Here is a 14,586-nt window from a genome sequence, read left to right on the forward strand (position 1 = left end):
ACAAGATAACAGGGACAGTTTTACACAAGCACGAACCTATTATTGACAACTTGAGTAACAGGGCAAAAGGCATGATGAGATAGTGCCAGTCCTAAATCTATGGAAGGGAATGGATTAGTGACAGGCATTATAAAGTTCACTAAATCCTGAGGGATCTTCCTAATTTAATGGTCTGACTACACATGGAATTTGAAAATGAGATGGGAACAGGGGCATTTGGTGTTTAGCAAAGGTGAGGAGGCATTGATGTAATTGACATTTTCTGAATAAATGTAAATGACCAATCTGGTTTGTAAACCGCACATTTTTAATTCTTTTATTTATAAAAAAAAAACCGAGCAACAAAGAAAAAAATGTATTTAAATATATAAAAACTTCCGGGATATTTTGTTTTTAATTTTGTTGTAAATACTTCAGTGTTACAGCCTTTTTTATGTTATTTTTTTAACTTTTTTATTTGCAGTTTTGTTTTTCAATTTGTTTCATGCCTCAGATCAACAAAGCTGGTTTCATGGGAAAGCCTTTCCAATCTCGCACACTGAGACAGAAATTGTGTGCTCAGAAAAGCACTGCACAAGGGCCTAAATTAGGCGACAGTGTATGTCTTCTTCACATAATTTCCATGTGTTTCATGAGTAAGATTAATCATTTTAGGAAAGGACTCTGTATTGGGTTGGTTTTAAGGACCATTGGGTAAATTTGAAATTAAAGAGTTAATTAACTTGGACTCAAGATTAAATGTTTAATTATGACCCTCTTGTTAAAGCATTACTAAATATGTCTGTCTCTGTCCTCACACACCAGCTGACATTGACTTCTTTAAATTTGGTTCCTGTATTACATATTCATTGGACTTTTGTGGTTTATGACTAATTAAAAAAAAAAAGATAATGACTCAAAAACATCAGTTTGAGGAGTACAATGAGTTAGAAAGACTGTTTTGGCAAGGTTTACAACAGTTTTTTTTTCCCAGCCAGCATGTTTTCTATAAATGTACTGTACCATGTATTAACAAAAACCTCCCATAAAACCATGCTCAGTTTGTCCAATAAAAAAATTTAACCATGTACCTATATTTGAAAGAAACCAGTTAAAATTGTTAATATTTGCTAAATTATTTCCAAATGCCTGTAAATTTCTTTTAATATTAAAAGGCTCTAATAAGCTTAATAATGTTGTAACTTACACATATATGAACAATTTGTACTCTTTCTATCCTTGTGTAGAGAAAGTTGAATGTTTTTGATGATATTGAGCCGTGTTCTCCATTAAAACATACTCCTCTTTTCTTCATAGACACAAACATTTCTGTAAATAAGAAAACATCTGCCATAGAATTAAGATGGGGTTTGTGTTGGGGAAGGATCTTTTGAACTGTGAAAGGTGTCAGCTCAGATATCATTGCTTACTGTTTGTCATTGTTCACAAATAAACGTTTGTTGAAAAGGTACGTTGGTGTTATTTTTTAAAAAATAATGTTGGTTTCAGGGCCTTAACTGCTGAATATATGCGTCAACACTATACTGTCACAATGGAGTTCAAGTATTAAGTAACCAAGTATTTCTCAAGTTCTAATTTGAACTGGAAAGGAAGACAAAAGAACAATTCCCAGATCTCCTTCACTTACCAGAGCTGCTGTTTTATCACACTGGACAGGAAGTTTTAGCTGCTGTGAATGTTATTAAAAGACAATAGGGAACAAAAGTCAAGCTGCTGGGGAACTGTGACGGGGCTGTAGCAGACATTAAGGTTTTAAATGCAGTAAGCCTTGACGAGTGACGACCTACCCAAATTGAGTGCAGAAGCCTTTCCACATGTGGGGTAGTAAAAGCAGTTCACTAGTTAGCACTTAGGTCCTGGGTTTGATTATGACCTGGAGCTGCTCTGCATGTCCTCCCCCTGAATGAGTTCTGTCTTGCTGCTCCAGTTTTTTCCCACATCCCAGAGATGGGCCTGCAGGCATAAGCTCTGGGTTGCTGTGAGTCTTCCACAAATTAGTGGCTTTCTCATAATGAATGTTTGGAATTCATATATGTGCATACATGTATTTGTTTATATGCATTGAGAATTTTATTTTTCTTTTGAAAGATGCTCTATTTTAATGACAATCGGGAAATTACTATTTCCTATAGGTATTATAAATCACATTTAAATTTAGTTTTAAATGGCATCTTCAGGTCTCACTTTGCCTACAGTTCCTCTTTTATGTCTGGTGTGCAATTTTGTAATTGCAAATTCAAATGATTACACGTTTAGGATGCATTAATGTCTGAAGAATATTTTTGCAAGGATGTCTTTCTTACACACATTATTTTCCAAATGGAGTGCTTCTTGGGAATGTATAATCCTTTGTTCAAATTCAATTTCAATCTTAAAATCCAAAAAGCTGAGAACACCAAAAATGAACAGGCGCATCTGGAAAAAACGTAAATACAGCAATGGGGGAAAAATGAATAAGTTTTTCAATAATTTATACCTTCTTTTTTTCTTGTATATAACTTTAATCCATAGTTTGAGCTGCTCCAGTGATGCTGAAATATAGATCCTAGCTGTCGCTGCATGTTCACTCAAATTTACAGCTTCTCACAGCTGCTGCTGGCTGACTTACTGACTGCTCGAACGCTATAAATGTCACGAAGTGTGAAGTGCAAGCAAGGCCCCCCCAGATCAATAGTGCACTCTTGGTCCTCAGACACACAGAACTCAGTAATTACACTTCAAACTCAAATCCTTCCCTGATGTGGCACCTCAGAAAACAACGGTTGTTTTTAAAGACTAAAGACAGCGAGTAGCGGGACAGTTTACATCCTTGCAGAATCTGCTTCTGCATCAGAAGACCACCATCACCTGTTTATTTTCCTTCTCTGAGTAAGTCAAGTAGTTTCCAGCATCCAATCCTACAGCACATACAGTAGGAACTAAAGACGAGCAGCAGACGAGATTGAGGCATATTTGGTAGACGAGGTTGGAACTCTACAGTTTGCCTAAAATTCTGAACCTAATTGTTTGCTGATTATAGAATTTAATCTACTTTAAAAAATCCTTATTACATAATTTGATAACATGTTATAATTTTTTGCAAATGAGGCAGAGGCGTGTACAGTGAGGGATGACAACATATACTGCATGCTTTGTCTCTTGATTCAGCTTTCTTTTATATTCTTTCAATGGTATGTGTGCTTTTTTAAAAAAAATCAATGCCTCTTTCACTCAACCCTGCATTCCAGCAGCAGTACATTTATTCTTTTCCCATACTGCACTGAGATACACTATGATGAAACACCAGGCAACCTACTCCAGCAGACAGCTTCCTCTTATAAAAGTCACTCTGTGCTTCTCTGTAACTCTCTCTGTTGCTGTTGTGCTTTAGGCTTATTCATGAAAGCTCATCTGCCCCCACAGCACTGCCACTGTGGCAGATTACACAAGAGGATTTAAACTGTTGGCCTCTCACAGTAGTCTGAACATCTGGGAATAACAGAGCATTCATTTAAAGGAAAACAAGTTTAAATTTAAGGACTTGTCCAGTCCCAGCTCACAGGAAATGAGCTCAGGCTTGAAGTCACCATAGCAACTACAAAAACTTCCTACTAAAACTAAACACATCCCTTGGTTTTCAGCAGGAAGTGGACTAGCAACGTTTTTATATACTGTATATATTCAACAGCTGTGTGGGTTGCTACAGCAAATGCTACAGTATATTTGTTTCAGTTTGCGGGCTATGTATTCATGGTGCATATCTACATCTGAAAACAGTGATTTGATAAGCTGCCAGATCAGAACAGATAAACTCCAGTTTTGGTGAAGTAAACGTACATAAAAAAGGTTTGGAAGTAGAGCTACCACTAAAAATAACATGGATGCAGATTGTGAGTGATCTAAAGTTACCAGAAGCTCCAGTAAAACGTCTTGCACTACATTCCACTACACATTGGCTCAATTTACAAAACCTGTAGAAACAACAGGAAGCACAAATAGAACAAATTCTTCTTTTGTCAGCGTACAATGCAGGTCTACATGGATCATCCAACAAAGCATGAAAGAACACAAACGGGCATCATCTTACCAAGACTGCAAGCTAGAAGAACTGTTTTTATGCTGCTTTATAGCATTACATTTAGTTGTATAGCTTGGTATAAATAATACATCGTGCAGTGCCATGTGACAGACACTAAAGTGTACTGTTTCATGATGCAGTGTAAATCAAAACTAAGCACGATCCGATCCGATATATAAATCATCTTCTGTGCTTCGTAATGAAACCTCTTCCAGAACATCCGTGTGAAAATGTTATTTCAAGATATTTAATATTCTAAAAGCAGGACCAAATGCAGGTTTGTGACTTGCCAAAGAAATTGCTTCAAACAGACGTCTTGCAGTGCAATTCTTTACAACTTGTGTACATTTACAAGTGTACATTAAGCACATCTGACTTAAACATGAGGTTCTACCCATTGAATTAACTGATGAATGGCTAAACACAAACTCCCAATGAAATATAAAGAGGAAGGAGGCCTTTAACTTTTCTCTGCTACTTAAACCCACAGGCCAAAATATTAGAACCCCCATTAAACAACATGCAGGACCCTAGAGAGCAGGAAGAAGAGCTTAAACATTACCTGATATTTTTCCACAGATGTTTAACATTTGCCGCCAAATCCCATCCCCATCTGCCAGCAGGATCATCATCAGCTGAGGCTGTGATAAAGGCAACAGTGTGCAGAGCTAAACTGCACATTCCAAAGGATCAACCACTTTTCAATAGCTTGAGACCTTGAAATGGATCTGTCTTCATGTAGCCACACAGTGCATGCCACTATTCCTTTCACTTGGACCCCTAGTGCTTTTACCAGTGAGTGTAAACAGCAAATATTACAAATATGTGGAAATTAGATCAGATATTATAAATTCAGGGCATCCTTTGCATCATAACAGTTTATGGAGCTGAAGTGTATATTGATGCAGAAGAATCAAGATCAAGTTCAGTTATGTTTCTTGTTTAGAGCATTTTGCATGTTGCTGCATTATAATAAGTAACGATCAAACTATTTTACAGTGTCTTTCCAGGAAAACATCCTATGCAAAGTTCTAAATACATCTTACATGCATTCTCTTCTAATGGAGCCCTATTTTGTCCCCAGTGACATTCCGTCTCTGATGAATATTGTTGCCATTTATTGATGAATCAGCAGCCTTTGGTAGCAATGAAATCTGTGAAATATGGGTCAATATATACTGTAGCTCTTTCGGTTTGAGAGCAGTGATTTGATATGTCTACATGGGCAACCTACCACCCAACCCTACAGGCAACACTAAAACAAAATCAATATCCCTCAGCATTCTCAACAGATGTTTAACCATCTGGATATAAAATAGTTTGCATTGATTTTTCTTAATGAAAATGCTCTCCTGTCATCAGTTCACTTCATTTATGGTGGTACTAGGAAGGCAACCCAGCATCTTTTCTAAACAAAAAAATACAGGCCAAATATGTCAATGGCGTCTCACTAGATTAATGTATTTAATAACACATTTTTTTAATCTAAACATTATTTTTAAATCCCAATATACAGTACAATGATCCCAAAAGAGATTAAAGACTGATTAATCTGTTTTTGTGTACGTGAAAGAGTGCTCCAAAGTGGTACCAGGTTTTGAACTTAATAATGCAGCTACCAACTCTCCCTTCTCTGCCCCTGCATACACACCTTGTTTTAAAACCGTTATGCAATGTTTGCATCAATGCATCTGCCTCTGAGCCGCTCGGAGAATACAATCCCATTAGAAACGACTTGCTTGTGTCCCTCCTAGTCAATCTCATTACCCCCAGAGATAGGATCAGGCACACCACTGGGCTGGCCTCCATACTTTGTAAACAACAGGATGCAGACATGCGTCTGTTGAATAAAAGTGAAATCAAGCAGCATCGGGTACCATTCTTCAACTGACCATAAAATTAGCAGGTCTCAAAAGTACTTCTGGCACCCAAGCTCGCAGTGACGACTTATCTTTTCTGACTTCGACGCCATGAACGGTATCACAAAACTACAGAGTGTTTGTTTAATAACCTTTTTTGACTGAGCAATCTAACCAAGGAAAGGGTGGCACTTCCCTTGCTCATTCAGGCTAGGGTTTGCTAGCAGCTCTTTAAGGGAAAGGTCTAATGAGGTCAATTAGGAACATTCCAGGCGGAATGAGTGAGTGCAGTACCACAAGCACACAACCCTAGCCTCACACAATTCGTGTGTACTATGGATTAGGAATTTTACATCTAATCCCTGAAAATAACGCTCACCCCACTGTGGGTTAACAAACAGGATGAGAAAATCCCCACAATGTCATAAAAATCATTTACATAACCCTGCTGCAGAACCATTCTGGTCCAATTTGGTCAGTACCGCTGGCGATTCCATTTGACATTAAGTCCACTGAAGGGACCACTTTCAAGACTATTTTAGGAACTTGGCATTTTGACGAAAGCAGATGAAGATTTTGGGTATTGGGTAGAGCAGGACAAATGAAAACAGTTTTCCAAGAAGCTCTGAAGCGAATGGAAAAAATATTTTGTTCAGATGAGTATTTGGCATAAGGTCCAATATCTTTCTTTGCTTTTCTTTTAAGATTTAAGTTTAAGTTAATTAAACCAACAATTATTGTCTGTATCATATCTACTATACCATGAAATGTGAGAAAACAGTAACAGAGAAAATGTAAGTGCTTTTCACTGTTCTTACCTATGGCAAAGTTTTCTAAATATAATAGCATAATATTACAAATTACACTTTTTTTTACATATTTGTGTGACGTTATCAGGAAAACAGCACATTTGGAGGTTACATATCAAATCTATGTTCTCGGATTCCTTATTTTACCATAAATTCAGTATTGTATTTATTGTGCTAAAGATGAGGTTTGTATTCTGAATATACATTGCTAACTCAGCATCATGATCTTAAATAGAGCTAAAGAGGATAATAGAATCTTCATATGTGATTCATAATTCTTGTGTTGCTCCCTCACTCTTGCATTAGAATGATCCTTTTTCACAACATCTACACACATCACTGCCTGAGTGCCTTCTGACTGCACTGAGCTTTAAAAATGTATGTGTACTCAGGAAACTGGGTCAGTATTATAAGTGGCACATGTTTTGTAGATTTTCTTTGAAATCAAATCCCATTTTCAGTCTAACACATCTTAGCTGGTGCTTGCATAGAGAAAAAGAACAAAAGAATATTGGTATATGGGATTTTAAGTTCAGTGTTTAGAAACACTAGTTTTAGAAGCAGTCGCTCACAGATAAAAAACAACATTCCTTTAAGGTACAACACAGTCCCCAGCGGGTTAACAAGCACAATGCTGCAGCACAAGCAGCAGAGCGGTCGAGCACCAGAAATAGATCCCCATTCGTCTTTTTTCCTCAACCCATCGTTATCTCTAACTGCCGGTTTGAGCACACAGGGTGTACTTGCGTCTGATTAGCCTTGTAATCAGTGGGATTCCAAAAGTGTTGTGGCTCAAAGATTTTTTTTCCTTAAAAAAGCCTAACTTTAGAAAGGCAGCAGACCATGTGGTGTGCTGGGACATCAACAGGGCCTGGCCGGCTTCTGTGTTCTTTATTCTTGGTTCTCAGGTGTAGCTGGTGTATCTGGCTCTTACAGAGCAGAAGCGCACCCTTCATCTGTAGAGGGTGCACATGTAAGCAGACCACAGAGCAAGGTCAGAAGGTGGGGTTGAGGGCGGAGAGCAGGAAACAGAGTGGGCTATAATCCAGCTGTGGCTTGTTCAAGGCTGGGTCATGAGCACTAGGCAGCACACATCCCTGTGAACTAGAATTTCCAAAGAAAAACACTACAGCATGGTGACTGGGGAAGGCGTGGTGTAGCAGGTGTCATCTTTTAGAGGACTGGAATCCTGAGGTATTTAAAAATCCCATTGCTCCCTCTTAACAAAAGGAGGGGTATTAAGCCAGACATCTTGGGCAAATCCCACTCTGAGCTTGAATAATCTGGCCAATCTAAATTTTCCCCCTTAATTCAACTGAGGAAGCAATTTCTTCCTTCCCTACCTGATGTGCTGTGTAGCAGGACTGCTGCTACAGAACAGCTGCCACTTGTGGCCCAGGTTTGTGTTTCATAGCAGTGGTAGATGAAGTAAATACCCTCCTGTGTGTGAAGTGACTTAAGGATCTTTTGCTTTCATGCAGTGCAAACTATTAATACTGATATTAGGACAAAGGTTTAAAATAGATCTTGTGCGATACTGAACACTTTAGCAAATAACTACTGTATATAAAGGGGAAAAAGATAACAGATTAATTAATAGTACTCTAATTAATAGAGCTCCTACGCTCTCTACGTCCAAAATAAATCCATTCTTAAAAAACCTATAGAAGCTTTAACCAAAGTGAGCATCTGTTTTTTCAGTGAATCATATGCCATCTTATTTTCCAGCACTTCGCAGTGTTTGACTGGTCAGAGATTGAGGTCATGTGACCTCTTCCTGCAGTGTTACAGAGCCTCCTGCTGGCTGAGAGTTTCAGATGGTTTCAAACAGAAAGCTCATTCAGCCACACTGGCATTACCAATCACAACAACAAACTGCAGCACCTGCCTGTGAACACTAAAGGCAGAATGCAGTCCTATCCTACAATTGTCATTCAGGTGAAAACTTACCATCCATCACCTTTTCTAAGGGAGGCATGGGTGCTGTCAACAGTGTAAAGAAAAATCGCAGTGAACACAATCTAATTTCCCAAAATTCCTAAATGTATCAAATCTCATTTCATAAATGTGCTACCACTGAAACATTAACTTGCACAACCACACAACTGCTTGACAATAAATTATAAATATAAGCACTCTTGCACAGAACCACCAGTTTAGATGCAAATGTGGCAGTTATTGATAATGGGCTGAGTTAATAGCAATACAGAAGATGGCAAATGTTCTGGAAGATCCAAGTGCTTCAGTAAGCGTATATGCCTTTTTCAGGACACCGTTATAAATCCTCCAGGAAAATGAATACAAATCCACTTAAGAATTTCAAGGGGGCATCTTTGGTAATGTATTTTTGAAAATCCAATTTTGTTGGCTAATGCCTTTTTTTAGCAGAAACAAAAACTGGCAGAAGAATGAAACCTGCAAAAGGACTCGGATGCCACAAGAGGGGAATATTAGCCATTAACAAACGCAGCTGATGGCAGGAATGCGGCGTGCAGGCAGGGGTGCGAGGAAGCAGCGCACGTTGCTTCCCTTACAGGGCGACGGCAGAGCTGCGATCTGCAGGGGCGCAGACCCGACCAGAGGCCCGGCTTACAGTGTGAAACAGAAGTTGCCATCCCATCAACACCCTCACAAAGACAGCTGTGCAACAAGAAAAAAACATCCATCTGACTCCACACAGAGGGCGGGAGCCCCATCAGGACCCCAGCTCTGCACTCCAGTAAGAGGGCATTCATATTTCAGAATAGCCAGCTGTGCATCATTGGAGGGGGGCAGTGTGCATTAAACTGAAGAAAGCACCTCTCTACCACTATAAGCGCCGTGGCTGCTACAATAAGATTTGTGCTGCATTAAGCTCGGGTATGAGCGACGCTCATGCAAACGCTGGATTAAAAAAAAACCAGATGTTTCACTTCCGCAGCTATTCACCATCTACGAACAAAGGGATACATGAACAGTTTTCAGGGAAGGCCAGGTCCCATTTAAGTATGCTTAGGCGCCTGTGCGGTTTTTCAAACCTGCAGTGCCACTTTAAGCAGAATGGCACTTCAGTAAATCAACAGACCCACCATTACTCTGTGTGCCAGGGGGTAACAGCAACAAGCTTTTAAAGTCAAACACCACTGTTACCAAAACAAGCCCCTGCCTTTCAGCTTCACATAATGTAAATAACTCCCTCTGTTTAAATGGCCCCTCATAACACCTAAATGCAGCACTAAGCAGGAGGCGAATAGTGTGGCATTGGCTATAGCTTCAAGCCAGATGGAAAATACATCTCCAACTGAGCTTTGATTACAGGTGATTTCAGTGTCCAGAGTGCTTATGTATAACCAGTTATTGCTGCAATTTGAGAATACAGATCATCTTTATCACAACATCATTTGCTTCTGTATGATTAAGGCAATTATTAGACAATCGTGACAAATGTGCATCCAAAAAGCATTTTAAATAAGAAGTTTTCTTCCCTACTAATTAATTTTGAATGGACACTATTTTTATAGACCATTTCTTGAGAAACAATGGCAATGAAAAAATCCTGCAAGACCAAAAGTCAAAATGAAGCTCCTCAAAAGCACACTACACTCAAGGGTGAGGATAAGGCCTGAAAGTAGTGTCAAGGCATGGCCAGGGGACACTCATCTAAGGACTCCCTACATATTCTTAACACATCCTCGGCTTCTCCAGAGCTATTATTTGTAAAGAAAGAACCCCCTCTACTGCAGAACTTGAGAATCTGCCCTTTTCAAAATATCAGGCTCCTTCAATCAGCATGTCCTTGCCAGTTTCAGGGTCGCCCTATTGTAACAGTGAGCACAGCAGCCTGCGACTGCACAGAGTGCAGGTACAGATAACAGGGCTATTCACACCCCTTCCAAACAGATTCTGTTGCTGGTTCTCATCAGTGCGTGGCAGCATGCCTCACAACATTTGGATTACACCATCTGTGAGTTATTGCTTCAAGGAAACTTATATAGTTATACTGTATATGAAAGGAATTAAAGCAAAGGAGATAGTATCGCATGAACCAATTGATTGCACGTAAAACGCAGAAGAGTTAGTGGATTAGTCTTTCCTTGTTCCTGGACAGCAAATAAAACTAGCTCTTAGTTGCAAGCACTTCTAGAGTTTCAGTATGGCTCATCTCAGACAGCTAAGCTGTTTCCTTTTCCTTTGACTGTGTTTAAAAAGGATACAAGCTGCAGTGAGGAGTCCACAACTTATCTTTCACTGGATATGAATATCAGTGGAAGTGTTCCCAAGGCACTGTAGTTTATAAAGCTGTGGTGCCTTGCATCCCCCTGTCCAACCTGTGTAAGCATGAAGAACAAATTGCCCAGCCTTCACAGGACAGGATGCTTTTAGAAGAAATGGTCAAGGCCCATTGACCAGGCAATGAGGGGTAGCTTCTACAATGCATTTTCTTAATGCTGGTATGGTTAATAGCCCCTTGCACCCAGAGATCTGCTACACAGTTGGTTCAGACAAAACCTGCCTGAACTTGTCCCACCTATGGAGATGCAAGAGAAAAACAGATTTAAGCCCGCCTTCTTTTAAATGATGACTGATGATTGTCCTCTGTCTGCGATGTTGTCCCTGGAGAATATATGAGGTGTTCTTTGAGCAATGCAAAAGAAAAACTACTGCAAATGCAAAATAAAAAAACAATCTATTCACACGGTAGAGAGAAAAATGGCTTTTTAGAATAAATACGTGGAATGCATTTACTGGTCAGTCTTTCCTGTCCATGTGGGAATACATGCATTAGTAAAAGTTAAAACAAGTAAAATGAGACATAAAAGCGCTTAAACAAAGAAGATCAGAACAGAGATGAAACTCAATAGATCAACAGCAACAGCTTGGAATTACGAACACTGGAATCAGAAAATGAGCAAAGTTAAGTGCTGAATAGGTAATTAAACGAGCAGTGAAATCAGTTATTTGTTTGCCCCCTTTAACTAATCACAAGCATACCTACAAACACTTCTCATTTTGGCTGAGATACCCTTGCAAGTGCACTTACGGTACTGTGCTGAAGCCTTTGTTATAGACTTCTCTCCTCCAGTCTACCTGTAATTACAACTGTTGCATACTCAGTCTATTCAGAGGACCTAACTGTCTGACTGATAGGGAATTAATATTATCTTGACCACCCACAATGCCGCGCTCCAAAGCTTTAGCTATTAGGAATTCAAACAAATCATTATCTTTGTCTGTGTCAAACATCCAGTTCTCCATCACACTGGATAATGTCACAAGCATCACTTTTTCCAGTGTATCAGTATTCCGATACAGTAACACCACTGCAAATACTTATGCTGCTTGGCAAATGGCAATTCCCTTAATGTGGTTCATCCATGAATGGCTTTGAGACCAATAAAAGTAGAATAGGAATGCATGCTGAAAAGAGGCAGTAAGTGTTGTGCCTTCAGGCACAGTTTAATTATATTTCAAGATAATTACGGTTTCCGTTTCGCCATTGTTCAAAATAAGTCGCCTTAACTGTTTGAATGGTTCAGAAACAACTGGATTTCTTTACAGTCTGTCTTGTCAAACACAGCATGCTTACTTTCCTCTAGTTAAAGCACCAAAATGAGTAGTGTTAAAAATTCTTGAGCAGCATAGTGAACGTCAGTCACCTTGGATTTGGCACCGTGCCTCTTCCTAACTATGAATAAAAATGATGCCACATTAAACACCTCCCGGTACCTCCTGCCAAACTGCAAAGGGAAACAAAAAGATTTCAAGATAAAGGATAATTTAAAAAAAGACATTCTCCTTGAAACAAAAATGGGAAAATCCAGGGTTATTTTGGCAGTTTCCATTTCCTCAAAACCAAATGTTTTCCTAGATGAACTCAGGTGATGACGTGACACTAGGAAGCTTCGGGAAATCTGAAGCATGCAGCTCTGTTACTGTGCTGATATTTTCCCTTTGATTGATTATTTCAGATCGCTTCACTATGCGTACAATACCATTTATGTACACAAAACAGCAGAGCAAGGCTACACTGTGTCTCTCTTCACTGCTTAACCATCTGGCCAAATATATTTTCATCAAGATAGCTGTGGTGGCATGTACAGTACAAGCTTAGAAAAAAATTGCCTAACTGCAATTTTTCGCCTGGGAGAAAATACAGCTGTACTTATGCTGAATTTTCAAATGCTTTCTCGTCATTCTAGGTAGGGCATTAAGAACAAAATTTCCAGAGGCTGTGCAATCATGTCTCCAAGAGCTAAGACGAGAAATTTCATTCCCAAAAGGGATGACAGGCTATTCAGCCAAGGTTCCAGCAAACAAAGATCCGTATTGGAAGCTTGCTCAGCCAAAAAATAAAAATAAGGTGAGCATCTGGGCATTTCTGAACACAAGGAAATGGTATATCTAGAATCTTAGCCATTATGTCCTAATTTGTGTAAATAAACTTCTAGGAGATTAATTCCATTATACCACAAAATGTACCAGCTCTTACAGACAGCTTTGAGATTTTATCATTTTTAACAATCAAATCCAGATTTACAGAAACATGCCAAGCTACACAATTAAGTGTCTTTAAGGACTGTTGAGTGCGGTTGTCTAGGCTGCTTCTCACACTTGTTATTCCTCTTGAGTTCCAGCTATGTGTGGACAAGCTCAGAATTCATTTGATATACATAGGTACACAGAGGCTCCTATAGATAAAGGATGAGCTCCAAAGATGGCATCTTCCAAATCAGTTAAGTTTGTATGTTACCAGTATAATGACAAGTTAAGCCTCTCTATACATCAGTATAGCTAGGTGATCCCAATGATCTCCACACACACAAAAACAGACAAGGCTGTCAAAGTAAGTGCACGAGGCTTTATTGCAGCTTTTACCAAAACATATGGCATTAAGCTCCATGCAAATGCTATTTAAACCCACGTAGGAATGTGCATAAACACCCTCCACCAATAATCTAATCAATTAACAAACTGTCAACCCAAGTGTCAATTTAAAAGAACAACAATTGGCCGCCTGTAGTGGCAGATTGGCTGTAACTGCAGCCCCTCATTAGGCCATTAGGTGCCACACTCATGTCAATGAGTCAATCGTCAAGGACGACAACCACTTGAGAAGGTCACTCTGGGCAAGTGCCATCAGAGGTGGTTCTGTCAGAGTGCCAGCAAACAGCCTGAGCGCACAGGCAAAGAGCTCCGCTCGCACAAGCCAGACCCAGACACCAAGCTCTCCGCTCACATTTGGGTGTTTGAAAATAAAAGTCACACCATTTTTGCTGCAATACTATTCACAGATGATTAATTAGGATGTGCAAAACTCTGGATAGTAGGTGTGAATCAGCTGCTTAAGGCAGTAAAAAACAAAGGGAATGAGGGAACTGGTGGAAAAACAGCAGTGAAAACTATTTTTGTTCCAGAGAAATCGTATTAACAAGATCACCTTTCTGGGGGAAATGCATTTCCAGAGACCAGAAATCTCACAAATTTTCACACCCATTTTCAAAAGTCAAATGTCAGCGTTTATTTTTTTCTTTTTTTAATAGTTTTATCAATTTTAAGCTAAATATTTGAAATACTGAAGTCAACTGCTTACATTTACACATATAGCAAAACCAAGACATTATAAGTATACAATTCTAAGTATAGCTGTAGTGGTATCATAACCTGAAGCCTTTTTTCAAATAAATGGTAATACTTAATGTGATTGTATAAAACCTGCTGTTGTTTTGTTATACAGTCACAAAACATGCAGTGGGCCTGGCTCTTTAAATCCAAATGTTACACACGCACACACAGACACAGAGCTCTCATGTTACCAAGGAAACAGTTTCTGACACGTTCTCTAGAGCAGAACTGCTGCAGTTACCCAGGACTCCTCGGTTTT

Source organism: Lepisosteus platostomus, chromosome 15, assembly GCF_059453375.1.
Source record: "Lepisosteus platostomus isolate fLepPlt1 chromosome 15, fLepPlt1.hap1, whole genome shotgun sequence".
Lineage (NCBI taxonomy): Eukaryota > Metazoa > Chordata > Actinopteri > Semionotiformes > Lepisosteidae > Lepisosteus > Lepisosteus platostomus.